Source organism: Suncus etruscus, chromosome 3 (assembly GCF_024139225.1).
Source record: "Suncus etruscus isolate mSunEtr1 chromosome 3, mSunEtr1.pri.cur, whole genome shotgun sequence".
NCBI classification, from domain to species: domain Eukaryota; kingdom Metazoa; phylum Chordata; class Mammalia; order Eulipotyphla; family Soricidae; genus Suncus; species Suncus etruscus.
Window position 1 is genome coordinate 84,994,469 of NC_064850.1, and position 24,242 is coordinate 85,018,710.

The following is a 24,242-nucleotide window of genomic DNA, read 5'->3' on the forward strand; positions in this document are numbered from 1 at the left end:
AGTCCTGATGTACCATTTTCTCTTTTGCAATTTATTTGTTGTTGTTGTTGTTTAAGTTAGAATCTGCTTTGGTGAAAAGATTCAACTATTGATAAGCCTACAAACATTGTCATTTATATTTATTATGGGATTGTGTTGTTCTATTTTTTAACAAAGTTACTCATAATAAAATTACTTCAAGTATATATGTTCCAAAATCAATCCCACCACTAATGTCCCCTCTTCCTTACTAATGTCCCCTCTTTCCTTTACTAATTCACCAGGATCTTTCCACCCTGATTGGCAGGCATGTAACAAATTTATTTTATGTTACTAGGTCCAAAAAAACTTAAAGGAATAGCAAGTAGAATGATCAGAAAATAAGTCAATAAAAGTCAGTTTGTGATGATTAATTGCTATATCTTCTTAACCTTTTATAATCTAGTAAAGACCATTATATGTACCATTATGCACCATATGTACCATTTGTGAGTGCTATTCTCAAAACCACAAGTTTATAAAAGAATTCTCCTGTTCTTTACAGAGCTTTTTTAACAATTATTTTTTAAAAAATGGTTTCAACAACAGTGATGGAACAGAACTTCTAGAACTGTTACGAAAGGCTCCATCCTAGGCTTTATCCTATGATCTGTGCAAATACCAGGATCTCTAGTTACAGAGGCCTGATTTTATCATCCACGCCTGAGTGGAAAGTTTTCAGACAGCACAAAAGGACCTAGGGGAGAGAATAAGAGCATGTACAGAGCCTGTAACTATTCCCATGACAGTATACTTCAAGGACGGAGAAACCCTGTATCTCTCAGGCCAAGGGAATTCCCTTTCTAATCTCCCCAATATTTACTGTGGCTATGCAAAAAAAAAAAAAGCAAAATTAATTTTTTTGAAATTGTTATTGCTTGTTTTTTATTTTTTGTTGTTTTTTTTTTGTGCTTTGTTTTGTTTTTATCTCAGGACTGTGGTTATTGTTTGGTTGTTGTCTTTATTGCTGTGGTGCTTATTGCTGTGGTGCTTTTCAAGGTTTTTTTTGTTGTTGTTGGATTTTTTTTGTATTCTTGTTATGTTTTTCTTCCCTTTTCCCTTCCTTCTCTTAAATTGATATGTATAGCCTTTAGAACAGGGGTCCTCAAACTTTTTAAACAGGGGGCCAGTTCACTGTCTTTCAGACTGTTTGAGGGCCAGATTATAGTACAAACAAAAATTATGAACAAATTTCTATGCACACTGCATATATCTTATTTAGAAGTGAAGAAACAAAATGGGAATAAATACAATATGTGGCCCGCGGGCCATAGTTTGAGGACCATTGCTTTAGAAGGACTCCTCACAGTTTTTTTTTCTTGTTTGATTTTTGCCCAACCAAGCAGTTGTATGAACATAGAGTAGAGTAAAAAATGATCAGACTTAAACACCAAATCCAAAGCCAATGACAATAGAATCGATACCCAATCTACAACAAGCTAGACACTGAGGGCACCACTTTTACTTGCAGCCCAGGGTACAAAAGAGGGGTATATAGGATGCATGATGTGAACAGGGGTGGAGTGAGGACAACTTTGGTGGTGGGAATGCCCCTGATTTAATGTCACTATGTACCTAAAATATTATTGTAAAAGATTTGTAATCCACTGTGGTCAAAATAAAAATTATAAAGAAAAAATGGTTTCAAGGCTATGAATTCTCTAAACTGTTGCCTGCTCTTGAAATTCTGTATAGTTCATTCAACTCTGAATGATAATCTAGGTGGATTAAATATTCTTGTGAGGTATTCATTTCACTAAGTTTTGTACTATATCCTTCCATCTTCTATATGTAAGTTCTTTTTTTTTATTATACTACTTTCAATATTCTGTCTTATCTTTGGATTTTGTCATTTTGAGTATAATATGCCAAAGTTTTTTAATTGGCTCTAATTTTATTGTAACATTTTGGGCCTTTGGATCTCAGTGCCTGTGATCCTCAACTAAGAAGTGCTTATTTGTGATTTCTTCAGCTATTGTTTCTTCATCACATTTGCCTTTCTGTTCTTCAGGGACTCTGATGATTCATATATTTATCCTCTTTAACTTATCCCATAAAATGTACATTTCTAAATAACTGGAGGTTGACGACCTGGATTGTTTAGTAGGGTGCTATGTGCCTTTCTTGAATTTGCTATTTTCTAGATTTTTTTAAGTGTAGAGTAAAATGTGAAGATCTAGTCAAGACCATTTTTGTTTGAGCCAAAAATCATGTCATAAATTGGCTTTTTTAGTAATAAATATTTGGCCTTCCCTTTTAATAGGAACTGTAGCCCTGCCTATCATGTAGTCACTTGAATTGTGAGATCATTGTTAATTCTGTAATTGCCTGGGCTAATACAATGACAACAAGTGTCATTTCTCAGGGCTGTGATTGCCAAAACCACAACTGATGAAGTGCTTCTTTCCAAACCAGTAGTTTGTGGAGCAGTTAAGAAATCTTTTTACTTTGGGGTCCAAACTGAAACTTCCCCAAAATAACTAGTTAGGCTTTAGAAAGTTTTAAAATTTTTGTTCCTAAACTCTACATAAGTTTTTGGTGAACATATAGAGAACCCATGGCAAGATTTCAAAAGGCTGTTCAGAATAAAAAAATATGAATAACAGACATTGATTCCATCTTAATAAAAGCATTAGATATTGAACGACTTTACAGAACAGAAACACCTGTCATGACATTTCTTTCTGTACTCAAAGGACCCAGAATCTAATGACTAGAATGTACCTGTAGTAGCAATGAGGTAAATGCACACATACTCATATTTCCATGAAGACTAATTGTAGAATTCCTGCCTTTGTTGCATTTTTAAAGCTTATTTTGCTTATGGAGACATATTATTGGCTTGTATAAGAAGTCATGCTCTGCCTCTTACCCTGAGACATAGGGTGAATAAATTAATTTTGCTGGGTTTTAGTTTTATCATCACATTAGACAGGAATGTAAAGGATTGATCAAAGGAGCCCAACTGTAGTGTAAAATCTCAGATTCCTGGCCATGTCATGACAAAATTAATCCTCAGTGAATTTGAATAGCTCTCCAAGGTAACTCAGGTAAACCTCAGATTGGGAAGTGACTGATATTTAAGTTCCTTCTGGCTCTGATGGACCAAAGAGCAGCATACAGACTGTGACATTTGGGACAGTAGAACATTATTTGTTGCTCATTATAGTGCATGGGTTTATAATTAATTGCTATTGTTTCTGCCAAATGCTATAGTTTATTCATGAGTAGGAGGTAGAATAAAGATCATGAAATGCTTCCCTGACTCATGCTTATTTTCTATTATAATCATGAAGAATGCATATAATGTTGACCAGTGCCCACATGCTCAGGACTGCTCTTTTAAGTACTCTGATCCTTGAAGCTTGTACTCTAGTTGGGGCTATTGCTATATCTATTTTACAGAAGTATAAACTGATCTAGAGAGAATATGTAGCTTTCTGTGGTTCCACTGCAGATCAATAGTGCAATTAGGACTTGAACAGGGCTAACTGACTCAGGAATAACGTACATAGCCCATGTACTCTACATTCCCTTCATAAGTAAGTTGATTCTTGGCTGTGTGTTTTTACTCTGGATTTCTATCCTGGTTGACTGGGAAGACATTCAGGCATTACTAAAAATAGTGCAATAAAGAGGCATGGGTCTGGCAGGGAAGGCCCATTTGCCTTAATAAATTTAAGATATATCATAGGTCTCATTTTCAGGACATTTGACTAGAAAACAGCACTGGGACAATTCTAGAACAAACAGGCTTGAGTGAGGTAAGGAGCAGAATTCAGGATGTCAGGAGAAGCAAAGAGAATAGAAACTACACAGGTCATCTGTCTTCTGGTCCAGTTGGACAAGGAACAAACTAAATGGTCAAGGAGCAAAGAAATAATAGGAGAACAAAGAGTTTCAGAAAACTAAAAGAACAAGGATTTTCTCAAATGAGAAACAATATACAGTGTCCAGTGATGTGGTGTCAAATAAAGCAAGACTAGAGGCAAAAAGTAGAAATTGAGACTCTGACATTAATGGGCTTTTCCAAGAGGAATTTCAGTGGTTTCGATATAACAGACATGAAGATGACTAGCTCACCGAGCAAGCAGTACTTTTGAGAATTCAGCAATCAACTCATTCTACTGGAAATGATAGTAATAATTACTATGCACCAGCTGGTAATCATTACTAAAAGTCCTGTTGAGCCCCACTTTTACAGCTTTATAGACTAGAGTCCCAGATCTTCTTTATTGCTTGTCCAGTTGGTACAAGGTAGAACTCAGATACAATCCCAGATGGCAGGATAATTTTCAGCAGGACTGTTTATTCAGGAGTCTAGTCTTTTCCTGGACTCCTACCATTGATTGTCTATGCAGTACGGAAGGTAAATAGTTTAGCCTACACACTTCAGTCCCTGAGTTGAGCACTTTCTTATGATAAGTGGGTATCATGGATAGAAGCAGGGCTCTATGGAAATTTTCTCCTGCTGGCATTCTCTTTGAAAATTAAAAGAAAGGAGTGGTTTAGCATCTCAGAGTTCCTCAGAATAGTCTCAACCATTTTCATTTCCGTGTCTTAGCATGTATCTTGCAGCTTCTCATTTTCTTAGAACTGTTAGTACCAATTTTTATAAATAAAGGGAACTAGAATATCTGTCAGGCTTTCACTGCTTCCTTTTTTCCTTGTCCTTGGCCACACCCACTGCTGCTTAGGGCTTACTTCTAGCTTTTTGCTTAGGGAGCACTTCTGGCAGTGCTCACAGGACCATATGAATAACAGAGATTGAACTAGGGTCAGCTATGTGCAAGGCAAATGCTCTATTTGCTATACTATTTGGCTCCTCATTGCTTTTTTATATTGGAAAACTTTTGTTTTCAAGAAAAGTGCCTTTTTTTTAATACTTTATTTAAAGTAAATCAATTACATAGTTGACCATACTACATTTGTTTCCAGATAAATAAAATCAAAGTTATTGAAAAAAGAAAAAGAAAGAAAAAAGAAAAAGCAGAAAGTTTAAAAGAAAAGAAATAAGGATAAAAGAAAAATTCATTAGAAAGCACATTTTTGAAATTAATGTATCTCCAATGAAGTCATTAATACAGTGGCAGAAGGTTTAGTAAGCTTTCGTTGTTAGCTGTTCATTCTGTTAAATTGGGGTGTTTCTGTAGGGATGACAGCACTAAAAAATGAGGTTGGTTGTCCAGAAATTCAAAGCACTATTACTGATATTGTGACTTTTAGGAGCATGTATTCAGCTCCCAAACCTCCTGGAAGAAGAAAGATACAGGGGGAGGGATCCCACACTTGCTTCCAAAATCCTTGTTAATATCAACCCCCAAAACGACATACCTGAAGTTTGGTCAGATTGGTGTCCCCAAAGGAAATCGCAGAGGGGTGATAAGGCTGAGCTACTGAGAAAAGAGTGATTCTGGATGATGGAGGCATCAGGCATGGCAGCAGGGCTGGAACTTGACCCCACTCTCTCCACCATCTCTTAAGATTGCCAGCTTTCTGCTGCATAGCCAGAGTACCTATGACCTTTCACAACTTGGTTTACACCTCGTTTGAGAAAAGTGTGAGTCTGATACTGGCCCAGTTCAAATATGACAAGTGCACTTGTGGGTGTGGTTACAGCTATCAGTCTTCCTGGAAAAAAAGATGGGGGAAGATGGGAGGGTTCTAAAAGTCCTGGTGATATCAGCCAAAAAAATTGATGTTCCTGAAGTTTGTCTGAAAAATGTTTTAATTTTACCTAAGCTTCTACATATTTCAGTTAACCTTTTGAGGTTTTTGTTGGAGGAAGTCATACCAGGAGGTGCTCAGGTATTATGCCTGGGTCTGCACTCAGGAATTACTCCTGGTAGTGCTCAAGGAATCTTATAAGATGCCAGGAATCAAATTCATGTTAGCTGTTTGCAAGACAAGTGCACAAGATATGTACTATCTCTCTAGCCTCTCTGGTTTAGATTGAACCCTGGAATAAAAATGTTTTTGTCCAAAAATTTTGTTGGATATGCAAACAAGGAACAGAAGAAAACTCTTTATGGCATTAAATAGAACAGTTTATGAGCATATGTGAGAATACATGTGTGTGTGAATATGCCTTGCACTTATAGGGAAAACCTATCTGCCTCTTTGGATGTGAATACTTACGTTAGAATACATTCAGTATAACTCAGAACTTTAGAAACAAGTGTGTATTGTATTGAGTTTAAGCTTTTTCATAATACAGGAATCATTTGGTGAATAGGTAAAATTTCATCTCTATTTTTTTTTGGTAGCAGCCTAAGCACAGAGAAGATGGAGCAAGGGGGGCCAGAGACATAGCACAGCAGCAAGGCATTTGCCTTGCATGAAGAAGGATGATGGTTCGAATCCCGACATCCCATATGGTCCCCTGAGCCTGCCAGGGGGTGATTTCTGAGCCTGGAGCCAGGAGTAATCCCTGAGCACTGCTGGGTGTGACCCAAAAACAAACAAACAAACAAACAAAAAGATGGAGCAAGGGATTACATTTTAAACAATGAGAAATGTTCTTGTGCACTTTGAGATGTTGGTGATTGGTGGGATCTATTCATGAATATTACTTTGTTTGAATCTCACAACTCATTTGAGCTAGACAAGAGATATAATCTGTACTTCATGGTTGAGGGAATAGAAACTCTAAGAAGTTAGAAAATTTGCATAAAATCATACAGCTAGTAAAGAATGAGTAGGGCCAGCATAGAAATTATAATTACAAGTGCCATATTTCATTCCCTAACTAAAAGGCATCTCTCTAATTGCTTTTCTGATCCTCTGAGCCTTCATAACGACTTGGAAAATCACTTAGAGAGCATGATTCTAAAATAATGTTTATATTATGGGTTCTTTTCCATGAATATTGTAATTTATTTTCTTATAACCTTTCTTATGATATACATTTTTATACAGTGATAGTGGGAACTAGGCCTTAAAATTTTCTCTAGAAGATGAAATTAAAACAACAAGGAGGTGCCATCTCACGACACAGAGACTGGCACACATCACAAAGACCAAGAAAATAAGTGCCGGTGGGAATGTGGGAAGATAGGAACTCTCACTCACTGCTGGTGGGAATGCTGCCTAGTCCAGCCATTATGAAAAACAATATAGAGATTCCTCAAAAGTATGGATATTGAGCTTCCATATGATCTAGCTATATCACTCCTAGGGATATACCCTTGGAACACAAAAATGAAATACAAAAATTCTTTCATCACACCTATATTCATCACAGCACTTTTTACAATAGCTAGACTCTGGAAACAACCAAGATGCCCTTCAACAGATGAATGGCTAAAGAAACTATGGTACATATACACAATGGAATATTCTGCAGCCATCAGGAGAGATGTAGTCATGAAATTTTTCTATACATGGATGGACATGGAAACTATTATGCTGAGTGAAATAAACCAGGGGGAGAGAAAGACACACACAGAATAGTTTTACTTATCTATGGGTTTTAAGAAAAATAAAAGAAATGATTGTAATAATGCCCAGAGATGAGGGCCAGAAGGACTGGCTCTTGATATGAAGTTCACCTCAAGTAGGGGTGAGTGCAGTTAAAACACTAACAACTATCACGACAATGTAAATGAGTGAGAGAAATAGAATGCCTGTGTCAAATATAGGCAAGGGGTGTGGTTGGAGGGGTATGGGATGAATTGGTGGTGGTAATGTTGCGCTGGTGAAGGTGGATGTTCTTTTTGTGACTAAAACCCAACTACAGTCATGTTTGTAATCATGGTGTTAAATAAAGATAAAAATTAAAATAAAAAATTTTCTAGAAAGTTTTTTATTGTGTTGTGTATGTAAACATTTTTATGGGATTATTATGTTACTGACCCTACCCTGATGGGTGATTGTGCCCTACCCTAGGGTGTGACCTGGCATTCTGCTCCCACACTAGGGTGGTACCTGATTCTGCTCCCACCATTGGGTGGTATCTGATCCCACCATTGGGTGGGATTCTGGGGCATAAAAGCAAGGGTCTGTGGAAGGTGAGGGGCTTTTTTTCTGGGACCTATTCTTAGGTCTTTTGGCTTCGGCCTCTTCAAGAGCTGTTTTCTTTGGAAGCCTGACTACCTGTTGGCTTTCTTCCCACTGTATTCACCTCAGAACCGCCGGCTGAACAGGGTAACAGACCCGTGGTCCGAGCTGGAGGAGAAAGACCTCATCCTTCATCCCTCCATCAGTCAACCTCATCAGGGGCTGATTTGCAACATTATTGAAACTTATTTAGATAGATGTGAGGGAAGAAAAAGAGAGAAATATATGTTTGAGAGAGAACACAGGTTTCTCCAGAGTGGAAAAGGGATGAAAAAGGAGCCATTAAGACAAAGAAGCAAGATATTTGTTTAAAGGAGAACACAGACTGGAAGAGAAAGCTTAAATGTTTTGTCAGTTACCTTAAAGCAACATATTGTAGTTATTTTGAAATGTATTAACTGATGTGGGTTTGTTGTCAGAACACAACTCTGAAACCCCTTAAAGAAGCAGAAGTCAAATGTACTTTGTAGAGGGCAGTACTGAATGCTTTGCTGCCTTTTCTATGAACTTTGGCTCAACTTACTTTCACAGAGCGTCTCCAGATAGAAATTATGGTTGTTAACCTGTAGATTCATCATTTGGAGAAATTGAGAGCTTACTAAATTTCCTTAGCTTCTAGCTAACAAGGTTAGAGTCTTTCTCATTCTATTGTGCTTTGTACCTTTTCGTCTATTAACGTGTCTTTTCAAAAACAGACTGAGTGACGGAGGAAATGGCTCAGAGGAAGGCATAAATGTCTAGCATGTTGAGGCCATATATTCAGTTTCTGGCACCAGCTGGTTCCCAATTACCACCAGGCTTGGTGTCCATAACTGCTGGACCCAAGAAGCACTGAGCTGTGCATTGATGGGGAATTCTGGGGCCCATGAATAATGCTAGAGACAAGTGTGTACTTACTCAGGCACATCCTGGGATCTTTTTATTGTATATATATTTTAAAATCAACCTCACTCAGTAACTGATAATGTAGACGTCACTTCTCTTAATTTTGTTTATTTTGGGCCCATTCTTGGTAGAGCTCAGGACTTTTTCCTGGCTCTGTGCTTGGGGATAACTCCTGGTAGGGTTTTAGGCACCATGTTTGGTACCAGAGATCCAACCTGAGTCATCTATGTGCAAGGTGAACACCTTGCTACTGTACTATCTCTCCGGCCTAATACCTTTATTTTATTTATTATTTCCCATAGAAAGCATCATGTCTTCTTTAAATATGTATTCAATTACTTTACTTAACCTTCTATATTCTAAGCTTTTTGGAGTCTAGAACTTGTCCTACTTGCTATTTAATCAATGTATAGCATTTGGAACAATGTCTCCTGCACAAAGCAGGAACACATATACTTTGATAAAATCGAGAGAAGCAGAATGGTCCTTAGAAAAGGAGCTGGTGCCACCTGCTGAGTGTGAGGAATCATAAGAGGCTGAGAAGTGCTGAAGATGCTGCCCAAACTAGGTTTGTGTTTTTGTAACCAAGAGCTTGATTACATTTTTCCAAGACACTACTAAAATGACTAGTCCATTTAACATCAGGAAGTTAAACAGCCTCATACTGAATAACCAGTGGGTCCGAGATGAAATCAAAGAGGAAATCAAAACTTTCCTGGAAACAAATAATAATAAAGACACAAACTATCAGAACTTATGGGACAAAAGCAGTACTGAGAGGAAAATTTATAGCTTTGCAAGCACACATCAGGAAGGAAGAAGGGGCATACCTGAATAGCTTAATGACGTAGCTCATAAAATTAGAAAGTGCTCAACAAAAGGACCCAAAAATAGGGAGACAGAAGGAAATAACAAAGCTGAGAGCAGAAATCAACGAAGTGGAAACCCGAAAAAACAATCCAAAAGATCAACGAAAGCAGAAGTTGGTTCTTCGAAAAAATAAACAAGATTGATAGACCACTGGCAAAACTAGCAAAGAAAGAGAGAGAGAGAAACTTGATAACTTGTATTAGGAATGAAAAAGGAGATATCACTACTGATATGGCAGAGATTCAAAGGGTAATCAGAAACTACTATGAGAAACTCTATGCCACTAAAAATGAGAACCTGGAAGAAATGGGTGCGGGGTCCTGAAGCCCCCCAGGGGGGCCCGGCCAACAGGAATTAGCTGGGAAGACTTCTCAGACAACCGCACTCCTATTTTGCTGGGTAGAAGCACAACCACACTGTAAAAAATCTGAGAGAGGTTAATAATAAAGACCCAAGGCAATGTCTCACTGCTCAAGGGCGTTTATTGAGGTCCAGCACCTCTTTAAATAGGGAAGGTGAAGGAGGCAGGCAAAAGGCAATGTCAATCATTCTTTTGGCATGAAAATTACTTCATTATTCCAAATAAGGCAAGTGGGCAATACTTCTTGCAGTATCCATGGAAACATCTTGTGACCTTCTAGCTGCATTTCTAAACTTTTAACAGATATAAGGTGGGGGCAATGTTCTTACAGAAATAATTTTGTACAGACAATGTAACATATACACAATAATGAATGTCTTGTTAACTCAGGGATATGGTTAAGGGAGTAAGGCCTCATTTCTGGGAATGGTACTGGGCCGTGTTGCTCTCCTCCGGGCTACAAGGTTAATTGTACTTTGTAGCTGCACATTCTTTTCTCTTTGGCCCAAGAACTTACAGCAAGACTGCACGTAGCCTTTAGGTAAAAAAGGCTGGGTTATGGCAGAAAGAACAGCAAAATGGCCTCAAACAAGTCACAGTCCCCAACAAATGGGTAAATTCTTGGACTCTTATAGTCTTCCACGGTTGAATGAAGAGGATGTAGCATATCTAAACACCCCCATCACTATTGATGAAATTAAAACTAGGTAATCAAATGTCTGCCCAAAAACAAAAGCCCAGGCCCAGATGGATTCAATAATGAATTCTTTCAAATGTTCCAAGAGGAAGTACTACCAATCCTGACAAGACTCTTTCATGAAATCGAAGAAACAGGAACACTTCCAAATAGCTTTTATGAAGCCAACATCACCTTGATACCGAAACCAGACACAGATGCTACCAAAAAAGAAAATTACAAACCAATATCGCTGATGAATGCAGATGCAAAGATCCTCAACAAAATCCTAGCAAATAGGATTCAATGCCTCATTAAGAAGATCATCCATGGGCTCCCTGTGTGTGACACCAGGCGGGGAAAATCCGCAAAAGTACACCGGCCCAGTGGGGCTCAGCTGTGAAAGACTGTGAGTGTGACCTGTCTATGTCTGTCTACTGTCCTCTTGCGTGAAACTCTTGCGAGTGGGGCAAAAAGAGCCTCCAGAAACCTTGCTCGCCCAGACGCCATTTTCAGGGAGGGACTTCAGAGCATAAAAACTGGCTAACCTTTGCAAAAGCTGGCTCCCTGTGTGTGACACCAGGCGGGGAAAATCCGCAAAAGTACACCGGCCCAGTGGGGCTCAGCTGTGAAAGACTGTGAGTGTGACCTGTCTATGTCTGTCTACTGTCCTCTTGCGTGAAACTCTTGCGAGTGGGGCAAAAAGAGCCTCCAGAAACCTTGCTCGCCCAGACGCCATTTTCAGGGAGGGACTGCAGAGCATAAAAACCGGCTAACCTTTGCAAAAGCTGGCTCCCTGTGTGTGACACCAGGCGGGGAAAATCCGCAAAAGTACACCGGCCCAGTGGGGCTCAGCTGTGAAAGACTGTGAGTGTGACCTGTCTATGTCTGTCTACTGTCCTCTTGCGTGAAACTCTTGCGAGTGGGGCAAAAAGAGGCTCAGAGGAGCACGGCCGCTCCGCTTCGCTACGCGGCCGTGCACTCTTTCTAAGGAAAGAACTCCATTGCAACAAGAAGGAAAAATCACACTAAGAACGGCGCTATATCACAGAAGCAAACATTTCTCTCTGGACTGTCTTCTCTGTTGCATGCTCGGGCCTAAGATTTGACCCAGTGTGAGGCTTCATCCACGGAGGACTCCCCTCCCTTAGAGGCAAGTCAGCCCATCCAGAAAGGGAGGAGCCAGAGGAGTGTGCTGCCTACATCATATAGACAATGAATACCACCACAACACGTAGAAAAACCCACAATACAAGTGTGACAATGGGGAAACAACGCAGGCCAGCATCAGACATAGAGAATGAAGATGACAATTCTGAGGACCAGATAATGACTGAACAACTAATCAACCTCTCAGATAAGGACTTTAGACTAGCAATATGGAAGGTGCTCAACAGACTCCAAGAAACCATGGATCGAGTTGAACAGAACACTAATAAGAACCAAGAAAATATGAAGGCAGAAATGACAAAACTCCAAACTGAAATAACATGTCAACTAACAGGACTGAAAAAGTCAGTAAACGAAGTGAATGACAAAATGGATAAGCTCTGGGACAGGGTATCAGAAGCTGAGAATAGACTTGGTGCTGTGGAAGATGAGATACATAACAATTCCATACAGCAGGAGAGATTGGACAAAAAACTTAAAGCAAATGAGCAGACAATGGAAAAATTAGTCAAAGAATGGGAACAGACGAAAATAGAAGTCTATGATAAGATCAACAGAAACAACTTAAGAATCATTGGAGTCCCAGAGACCCAGGAAGAAAATTTCCAGGAAGAATCAATGGTCAAGAACATCATTAAAGAGAAACTTCCAGAGCTAAAGAATATATGTGATCAAATCCTGCATGCCCGAAGAGTACCAACCAAAAGAGACCCCAGAAAAACCACCCCAAGACACATCCTAGTCACAATGACAAATCCCACAGATAGAGACAGAATTCTGAAAACAGCAAGATCAAAAGGGGAAATCATGTTCAAGCAAGCTTCCCTGAGATTTACAGCAGACCTGTCACCAGAAACGCTCAATGCCAGAAAGCAGTGGTGGGATATTGTGACAAGACTGAATGAAATGAATGCTTCACCCAGAATACTATACCCAGCAAAACTCACTTTCCGGTTTGATGGAAGAATACATGGTTTCACAGACAAAAAACAGCTCAGAAACTTCACAGACACAAAACCAGTCTTAAGAGAAAAACTGAAAGACCTAATCTAAGACAAGACTACCCAAAAGACACACCAAATTTTGAAATAAAGATGGCGTTAAATCCCAGGACAATTCTTTCTCTCAACGTCAATGGACTAAATGCACCAGTTAAGAGACACAGAGTGGCTAAATGGATCAAAAAACTCAATCCAACCTTCTGCTGCCTACAAGAAACGCACCTGAATAGTCAGAACAAACATAGACTCAAAATAAAAGGCTGGAGAAAAGTTATCCAAGCAAACAACACCCATAAAAAAGCTGGAGTGGCCATACTAATATCAGATAATGCAAACTTTATACTCAGGAAGGTTGTAAGGGACAAAGACGGACATTTTATATTAATCAAGGGGTACGTAGAGCAGGAAGAATTCACTCTCCTAAACATATATGCACCGAATGAGGGGCCAGCAAAATATTTAATACAACTGTTGACAAATCTGAAAAATAATATCAACAACAACACAATAATTGTGGGGGACCTTAACACGGCCTTGTCAACACTGGAAAGGTCAACCAGACTGAAACCCAACAAGAATATACTAGACCTGAGGAGAGAAATGGAAGAAAGAGGCCTAGTGGATATATATAGGACACTCCATCCCCAGAAACCTGGATACACATTCTTCTCCAATGTACATGGGACATTCTCCAGGATAGACTACATGCTGGCACATAAAACATACCTCCATAAAATCAAGAGAATAGAAATTTTGCAGACTACCTTCGCTGACCACAAGGCTCTGAAATTATTTGTGAACTCCAAAGGGACTCAGAAGAAACACTCTAACACCTGGAAGTTAAACAGCCTCATGCTCAATAACCAGTGGGTCCGAGATGAAATCAAGGAGGAAATAAAAAGGTTCCTGGAAACAAATGACAATAAAGACACAAACTCTCAGAACCTATGGGACACAGCAAAAGCAGTACTGAGAGGAAAATTTATAGCTTTGCAAGCACACATCAGGAAGGAAGAAGGAGCTTACCTGAGTAGCTTAATGACACAGCTAATAGAACTAGAAAATGCTCAACAAAAGGACCCAAGAATAGGAAGACAGAAGGAAATAACAAAGCTGAGAGCAGAAATCAACGAAGTCAACGAAAGCAGAAGTTGGTTCTTTGAAAAAATAAACAAGATTGATAGATCACTGGCAAACCTAACAAAGAAAGAGAGAGAGAGAGAAACTTGATAACTCGTATCAGGAATGAAAAAGGAGAGATCACTACTGATATGACAGAGATTCAAAGGGTAATCAAAAACTACTTTGAAAAACTCTACGCCACTAAAAATGAGAACCTGGAAGAAATGGATAAATAAAACAGTAATCAAATGTCTGCCGAAAAACAAAAGCCCAGGTCCAGATGGATTCACTAATGAATTCTATCAAACTTTCCAAGAGGAACTACTGCCAATCTTGGCAAGACTCTTTCATGAAATTGAACAAACAGAAACACTTCCAAATAGCTTTTATGAAGCCAACATCACCTTGATACCTAAACCAGACAGAGACGCTACCAAAAAAGAAAATTACAGACCAATATCACTGATGAATGCAGATGCAAAGATCCTCAACAAAATCCTGGCAAATAGGATTCAATGCCTCGTTAAGAAGATCATCCACTACGATCAAGTAGGTTTCATCCCAGAAATGCAAGGCTGGTTTAACATCCGTAAATCTATCAACATAATACACAACATCAATAACAAGAAAAATAAAAACCACATGATCATATCAATAGATGCAGAGAAAGCATTTGATAAGGTCCAACACCCATTCTTGATCAAAACTCTCAGCAAGATGGGAATGGAGGGAACCTTTCTCAATATAGTGAAGGCCATCTACCACAAGCCAGTGGCAAATATTATCCTCAATGGAGAAAAACTGAAAGCCTTCCCTCTAAATTCTGGCACAAGACAAGGCTGTCCTCTCTCACCACTCCTATTCAACATAGCACTGGAAGTACTTGCTATAGTGATTAGGCAAGAAAAGGATATCAAGGGAATCCAGATAGGAAAGGAAGAAGTCAAGCTCTCACTGTTTGCAGATGACATGATACTCTACTTAGAAAACCCTAAAGACTCTATCAAAAAGCTTCTAGAAACAATAGACTCATATAGCAAGGTGGCAGGCTACAAAATTAACACACAAAAATCAATGGCCTTTCTATATACCAATAGTAATAAGGATGAAATGGACATTAAGAAAACAACCCCATTCACAATAGTACCACACAAACTCAAATATCTTGGAATCAACTTGACTAAATATGTGAAGGACCTATACAAAGAAAACTATAAAACTCTGCTCCAAGAAATAAGAGAGGACACACGGAAATGGAAACACATACCCTGCTCATGGATTGGCAGGATTAACATCATCAAAATGTCAATACTCCCCAAGGCATTATACAGATTTAATGCCATCCCTCTAAAGATACCCATGACATTCTTCAAAGAAGTGGATCAGACACTTTTGAAATTCATTTGGAACAATAAACACCCTCGAATAGCTAAAGCAATCATTGGGAAAAAGAATATGGGAGGAATTACTTTTCCCAACTTTAAACTGTACTACAAAGCAACAGTTATCAAAACAGCATGGTATTGGAATAAGGATAGGTCCTCAGATCAGTGGAATAGGCTTGAATACTCAGAAAATGTTCCCCAGAGATACAACCATCTAATTTTTGATAAAGGAGCAGGAAATCCTAAATGGAGCAGGGAAAGCCTCTTCAACAAGTGGTGTTGGCACAATTGGATAGCCACTTGCAAAAAATTAAACTTAGACCCCCAGCTAACATCATGTACAAAGGTAAAATCCAAATGGATTAAAGACCTCGATATCAGCCCCAAAACCATAAGATATATAGAACAGCACATAGGCAAAACACTACAGGACATTACAGGCATCTTCAAGGAGGAAACTGCACTCTCCAAGCAAGTGAAAGCAGAGATTAACAGATGGGAATATATTAAGCTGAGAAGCTTCTGCACCTCAAAGGAAATAGTGCCCAGGATACAAGAGCCACCCACTGAGTGGGAGAAACTATTCACCCAATACCCATCAGATAAGGGGCTAATCTCCAAAATATACAAGGCACTGGCAGAACTTTACAAGGAAAAAAACATCTAACCCCATCAAAAAATGGGGAGAAGAAATAAACAGACACTTTGACAAAGAAGAAATACGCATGGCCAAAAGACACATGAAAAAATGTTCCACATCACTAATCATCAGGGAGATGCAAATCAAAACAACGATGAGATACCACCTCACACCCCAGAGAATGGCACACATCACAAAGAATGAGAATAAACAGTGTTGGCGGGGATGTGGAGAGAAAGGAACTCTTATCCACTGCTGGTGGGAATGCTGTCTAGTTCAACCTTTATGGAAAGCGATATGGAGATTCCTCCAAAAACTGGAAATCGAGCTCCCATACGATCCAGCTATACCACTCCTAGGAATATACCCTAGGAACACAAAAATACAATACAAAAACCCCTTCCTTACACCTATATTCATTGCAGCTCTATTTACCATAGCAAGACTCTGGAAACAACCAAGATGCCCTTCAACAGACGAATGGCTAAAGAAACTGTGGTACATATACACAATGGAATATTATGCAGCTGTCAGGAGAGATGAAGTCATGAAATTTTCCTATACATGGATGTACATGGAATCTATTATGCTGAGTGAAATAAGTCAGAGAGAGAGAGAAAAACGCAGAATGGTCTCACTCATCTATGGGTTTTAAGAAAAATGAAAGACACCCTTGTAATAATAATTTTCAGACACAAAAGAGAAAAGAGCTGGAAGTTCCAGCTCACCTCAGGAAGCTCACCACAAAGAGTGATGAGTTTAGTTAGAGAAATAACTACATTTTGAACTGTCCTAATATTGAGAATGTATGAGGGAAATGTAGAGCCTGTTTAGGGTACAGGCGGGGGTTGGGTGGGGAGGAGGGAGATTTGGGACTTGGGTGATGGGAATGTTGCACTGGTGATGGGTGGTGTTCCTTTTATGACTGAAACCCAAACACAATCATGTATGTAATCAAGGTGTTTAAATAAAAAAAAATTATGCATTTAAAAAAAAAAAAAGAAGATCATCCACTATGATCAGTAGGTTTCATCCCAGAAATGCAAGGATGGTTTAACATCCATAAATCTATCAACATAATACACAACATCAACAAGAAAAATAAAAATCACATGATCATATCAATAGATGCAGAGAAAGCATTTGATAAGGTCCAATACCCATTCTTGATCAAAAATCTCAGCAAGATGGGAATGAAAGAAACTTTTCTCAATCTAGTTGAAGCCATCTACCACAAGCCAGTGGCAATTATTATCCTCAATGGAGAAAAACTAAAAGCCTTCCCTCTAAATTCTGGCACAAGACAAAGCTGTCCTCTCTCACCACTCCTATTCAACATAGCACTGGAAGTACTCGCTATAGTGATTAGGTAAGAAAAAGATATCAAGGGAATCCAGATAGGAAAGGAAGAAGTTAAGCTCTCACTGTTTGCAGATGACATGATACTCTACTTAGAAAACCCTAAGGACTCTACCAAAAAGCTTCTAGAAACAATATACTCATATAGCAGGGTGGCAGGCTACAAAATTAACACACAAAAATCAATGGCCTTTCTATATACCAATAGTAATAAGGAAGAAATGGACATTAAGAAAACAACCCCATTCACAATAGTGCCACACAAACTCAAATATCTTGGAATCAACTTGACTAAAAATGTGAAAGACCTATACAAAAAAAACTATATGACTCTGCTCCAAGAAATAAGAGAGGACATGCAGAAATGGAAACACATACCCTGCTCATGGATTGGCAGGATTAACATAATCAAAATGGCAATACTCCCCAAGGCATTATACAGATTTAATGCGATCACTCTAAAGATACCCATAACATTCTTCAAAGTAGTGGATCAGGCACTTTTGAAATTTATTTGAAATAATAAACACCCTAGAATAGCTAAAGCAATCATTGGAAAAAAGAATATGGAAGGAATTACTTTCCCCAACTTTAAACTTTACTACAAAGCAATAGTTATCAAAACAGCATGGTACTGGAATAAAGACAGGCCCTCAGATCAGTGGAATAGACTTGAATACTCAGAGAATATTTCCCAGACATACAATCACCTAATTTTGGATTAAGGAGCAGGAAATCCTAAATGGAGCAAAGAAAGCCTCTTCAACAAGTGATGTTGGCACAACTGGCTAGCCACTTGCAAAAAATTGAACTTAGACCCCCCCCAGTTAACATCATGTATGAAGATTAAATCCAAATGGATTAAAGACCTCGATATCAGACTGAAACCATAAGATATATAGAACAACACGTAGGCAAAACACTCCAGGACATTGAGACTACAGACATCTTCAAGGAGGAAACTGCACTCTCCAAGCAAGTGAAAACAGAGATTAACAGATGGCAATATATTAAGCTGAGAAGCTTCTGCACCTCAAAGGAAATATTGCCCAGGATACAAGAGCCACCCACTGAGTGGGAGAAACTATTCACCCAATATCCATCAGATAAGGGGCTAATCTCTAAAATATACAAGGCACTGACAGAACTTTACAAGAAAAAACATCTAATCCCATCAAAATGGGGAGACACTTTGACAAAGAAGAAATACAAATGGCCAAAAGACACATGAAAAAATGCTCCACATCACTAATCATCAGGGAGATGCAAATCAAAACAACTATGAGGTACCACCTCACACCACAGAGATTGACACACATCACAAATCATGAGAGCAAACAGTGTTGGTGGGGATATGTAGAGAAAGGAACTCTTATCCACTGCTGGTGGGAATGCCATTTAGTTCAACCTTTATGGAAAACAATATGGAGATTCCTCCAAAAACTGGAAATCATGCTCCCATACTATCCAGCTATACCACTCCTAGGAATATACCCTAGGAACACAAAAATACAATACAAAAATACCTTCCTTACAGCTATATTCATTGCAGCACTATTTACCATAGCAAGACTCTGGAAACAACCAAGATGCCCTTCAATAGACAAATGTCTAAAGAAACTGTGGTACATATACACAGTGGAATATTATGCAGCTGTCAGGATACATGAAGTCATGAAATTTTCCTATACATGATGTACATGGAATCTATTATGCTGAGTGAAATAAGTCATACAGAAAGAAAAACACAGAATGGTCTCACTCATCTATGGGTTTTAAGAAAAATGAAAGACATTCTTGCAATAATAATTTTCAGACACAAATAGAGAAAGGCTGGAAGTTACAGCTCACCTCATGAAGCTCACCACAAACAGGGATGAGTTTAGTTAGAAAAATACCTACATTTTGAACTTTCCTGATAATGAGAATGTATGAGGGAAATGGAAAACATGTCTAGAGTACAGGCAGGGATTTGGTGGGTAGGACGGAGATTTGGGACATTGGTGATGGGAATGTTGCACTGGTGATGGGTGGTGTTCTTTACATGACTGAAACCCAATCACAATCATGTATGTAATCAAGGTGTTTAAATAAAATATATAAAAAATGACTAGTCCAAGGTTGCTAAATATGAAGCAGGCAAACTGCCATTCTTCATTCTCACACAGACTTCCTCAGACATTACCAAGCAATGCAGTGTGGTTACTCCAGCAGCATATATACCAAGCAATTTAAGATGACATTTCTAAAATATCTGCTATTCCTGTGTTGGTCTATGGTACTTCCCTCTCTTATTCTTTCTCTTTGTCTTCCCCTTCCCCCTTTCTCAGCTGTAACTCTTTCATCCAGTCTTGGCAAGAAGGCTGAATTTAGTAGGAAGCATAGTTGGCTAGTGATCTGACTAGCTAATGCTACTTAATGGTACACCTAAACATGATTAAAAGGGTACATTTTGTGTATGTTTGTGGTATTGAAGATTGAGCCTAGGAACTTCCGTATGTGTTGCATGCACTCTGTCTCCCCCAATTGAGTTTCATTCCTGAGTCTGTCATAATTTTACAAAATGAGATATAAGTAATCCTGTGGAGGTGGCTCAAAAGGCTTAGCATTTCTCTATCAACTGAGAGACTATGAATTGGCTCCTTGGGACTCAATGACCCCTCAGACACCTCTGGGTGTGGCTTTGATTTTCCTCTGAGCACTTCTGATGACCTTGGGGGCCCTGTAAGCATTAGTGGATGTGTTACTACATAAAAATGAACTAGATATCTAGAGAGATAACTTAATAAGATGGAGCACATGTTTAGCATTTATTTTCTTAAATGCCAGATATTTATATATATTTATATATAATCTATTTATTATATCTTCAATGATTTCTGTTCTTTTTTATTTTGGGTCCTTAGCTTCCTATACACAGGTTATTCCTGATTCTGTGCTCAAGAATCACTCCTGATGGTGATAAAGGTACCGTGTGTGGTGAGTTGAAGTCACATCTATTGGGTAGGGAATGGAGAGATGAAAATTTCAGATAATTGGGGCTGAAAATTGAGAGAATATTCTTGATGGCAAGATGACCAAAACCTCCATTCTCATATGGTGCTTCTTAATGCTATTTGCTTTAGGTAATTTCATGTTATAATCCTCCATGTTATATCTCTATCACTGTTTTACAGAAGGCAAAGAGGACCCAGATGGGAATTCTTAAAGATAACAATATTTATAGATGTTTCATAGTGTCTATTTTCTCTGTATGTGAAAGTAGCATGTTGGAAGTACTATGTTAAGAGGACCAGTGCCCTCAGTAAAACGACTTCTTCAAGCAGTGGTCTCTCTTCCTTCTCAATCTGTCTTTATCCTACTATATCCACATTTTCTTTTAGATCCTTTTGATATTTTGAAGTTTATTGTGAATATTTTTATAGTTTTTCTCTCTGATAAATCTCTTTGTCCTCACTTTTTCTTTGAGTACTTTGATGATAATGTTCAAAAATTCCTTTCAATTAAAAAAAGTATAAACTAGATGGATTAATGTACTAGATCTTGTATAGGTGCATTGATTTATCACTGTGGCAGTTTTTTATCTTCATAAGCATTTCTATTTTTTGCTACTGAGTTTGCAATTAACAGTATTTATCATTGTAATTTAAACAATTTGTTATTTCTTCCAAATATGGTACTAAGTGCTCTGAGAATATTAATGTATATAAATAGAGAGAGTTTTAGTGTAGTTTATGGTATGATTCACTTCCAATTAAGTGATCTTGTGCTGCGATCAGATTAACCTGAAAAAATAGTTGATATGGCTTGTTCCTACTAAATACTGTTTGCTTAAATATTTCTGAGGTATAATTTAAAATAATAACTAACTTATATATAACTTATATATATATAGCTTTGTTGTGTGATAGGTACAGGAAGTGCTTTGAAATAATCTAATTTATTTTGGTGTTTTATTCTTTAAATTAAAAACATTTATTGTAAATTGAATAACAAAGTGACAATAGTATTAGTGATAGTGTTAATATTTGTAGTTTGATGTAAGAATTTACTATGCCTTCATCACTGCCAGAGTGCTCAAGACCCTTCACCAGTGTCCTTGGTTTGTCTCTTCCTTCCTCCCCCACTGTGAAGGGTATGCCATTACCTGATACTATCTACTCCCTGCTTTGTTTCTCTGTATTCTACATGAGTGAGGTCATCTAGCATTTGTCCTCCTTTCTATGTTAGAGTAAAGTACTTACATATATGATTTCATAAAAGCCATATGGAGGATCCACTGATAATGATCCCATTTTATAGATATGGATACTTAGTTTTATTTGTTTATTTGAGGGACTTGTGACCGCTTACAATGGATCACCATCCAAAGATATGCTAGAACCCTGAGGTGCTGAGTGCAAGCACCCAACCCCCTGTACTATCTCTCTGGACCAGAAATTTAAGGCTTAACCAATTTACCAAAGTTTACCAAGATCAGGCAGTCCAGGAACCTTGAGATTTCATGATGAACTGTCTGACTTTGAAAATAAGGACTTTGTCCATTAAATTGCATTCTCTGAGTCAATAATTGGCACAAGCAGGCCAGTATTTTTGTTCTAATTTTTTGTTAAGATAATGTGATTGTTTACGAAGTCACTTATAGTTGAATTTTAGGCATATGATGTTTTAACACCAATCCTACCACCAGTGTCAACTTTGCTCCAGCAGTGGGCTTGTTTTTTATCTTATAGTGGTTTACTTCAAAAGTTAATACAAAAAAGTTAATACAAATATTTGAGAGAAATATAAGATAAGAAAGTATATAGTTTTATTGAGGATGAGTTCCACAGTGTAATTGTATTCAAAGTACACAGGATAAAGCTTAGCTTTCTCTGTTATATTTAAAACAATGAATGAGCTTATTACCAGTTCCACAAACAGAAGGGATTTTGCTTCTTTTATTTAAATACAAAAGAGATGATCATAGAATAAACTGATAGCTTAACACATTTTTGAAGCAAACAAAAGTATGGTTGGACTGTGAAAATTTCTTTTAAAAAACTTCTATGTTTCTTAGAAATACATGAAGTAATACCATTTTATTTTAAAATTTATCTTTTACCTTCCAGACAGGAAATCACCTCATTTTCTGCTTTTTTACTACTGATTCTTTTTTTTTTTTTTTTTGGTTTTTGGACCACACCCGGCATTGCTCAGGGGTTACTCCTGGCTGTCTGCTCAGAAATAGCTCCTGGCAGGCACGGGGGACCATATGGGACACCGGGATTCGAACCAACCACCTTTGGTCCTGGATCGGCTGCTTGCAAGGCAAACGCCGTTGTGCTATCTCTCCGGGCCCTTACCACTGATTCTTACCTGTTCATCTTGATGGACAGTTCTTTGAGGAAGTAGCATGAGAATAATAAAAACTTGAATGGGACAGACTTGGGATTTAAAACCAACTTCATGCTCACTTGCCTGGTGATTCTGTTGAGCCCTCTGAGCATCTTTATCTGTGATACAATGACTTCTACCTCAAAGAGACTTTTTACAACTGAATCTAAGTCTCAGGATTACTTCTGGGAGCTGCCATTTTGTTGTCAAGAATTTAAGGTTTTGTTTTTATTTTATTTGCTCATTTCCTTTGTTTATCTTCCACACATCAGTGAGATCATCTGGTATTTATTTCAGCAGCTGCAATGATGTTGCTGCATAAGGCAAGATCTGACCTTATTTAGTAGCTGAGCACATATGCCGCATCTTTTTTATCCAATCATACTTCTATAAACACATATTATTTTTATATTTTGGCTGTTGTGTTGAGTGCTATAATAAACATGGCGGTGCATGCATTTTTTTAAATTAGTGTTTTTACTTTTTTTTGGAAGAATACCAGAAATGGAATGGCTGCATCATATGCTATTGTTCAATGTCTTGGGTTTTGTTTTAAAAAATCTTTAGACAGTTTTTCATAGTGATTACAACAATATACATAACCCCACCAATAGTAAGTATATTGTTACCATCTTGCCAAGAACAAATTAGGAGAATGATAATTTGTGTTTTTTTTTTTAATTTAATTTTTATTTGGAGGAATCTCCCAAGCAGTACTCAGGAGACTTGGGGCTCCTCCCAGCAATTCTTGGCCTCCTGGGTCTGAGGTTCCATCCAGGGGTCTCAAACTCTTGGCCCGCGGGCTGTTTGTGGCCCTCCGTACAACATTTTGTGGCCCTGCCCTAGAGGAATCTTTTTTTTGTTTTGTTTTGTTTTAGTTGTTTGGGTCACACCCCCCAATGTTACTACTGACTTTGCACTCAAGGATCACCCCGACTTTGCCTCCTGCGGCCCCCAGGTAAATTGAGTTTGAGACCCCTGCGAGAGACTGAATATCTGATGCTGCTTGGGGCCTATGGTGTTGGGATTATTTTTTGCCAGTGCTGGGAGCCTCCGGGATGTACTTGGTGGTACTTAGGATGTGGCACTGGGATCAAACAGGGTATGCACCTTACCTCCTTTACTGACCATCTTGTCCTTAAATTAATGATAATTTAAAACAAGTTTAATGGGTTTGGAGTGATAGCACAGTGAGTAGGGCGTTCGCCTTGCACGTGGCCATCCCAGGTTTGATCTCCAGCATCCTCTCTTGTCCCCTAAGCCTGCCAGGAGTGATTTCTGAGTGCAGAGCCAAGAGTAATCCCTGAGCACCACCAGGTGT

General features: G+C 38.4%; 1 protein-coding gene across 5 annotated transcripts in view; it reads left to right on the top strand.

Annotated features, from left to right (window-relative positions):
• APBA1 (amyloid beta precursor protein binding family A member 1) overlaps positions 1-24,242 on the top strand; it is a 250,818-nt gene that overhangs the window by 49,881 nt on the left and 176,695 nt on the right. The window lies entirely within an intron of this gene.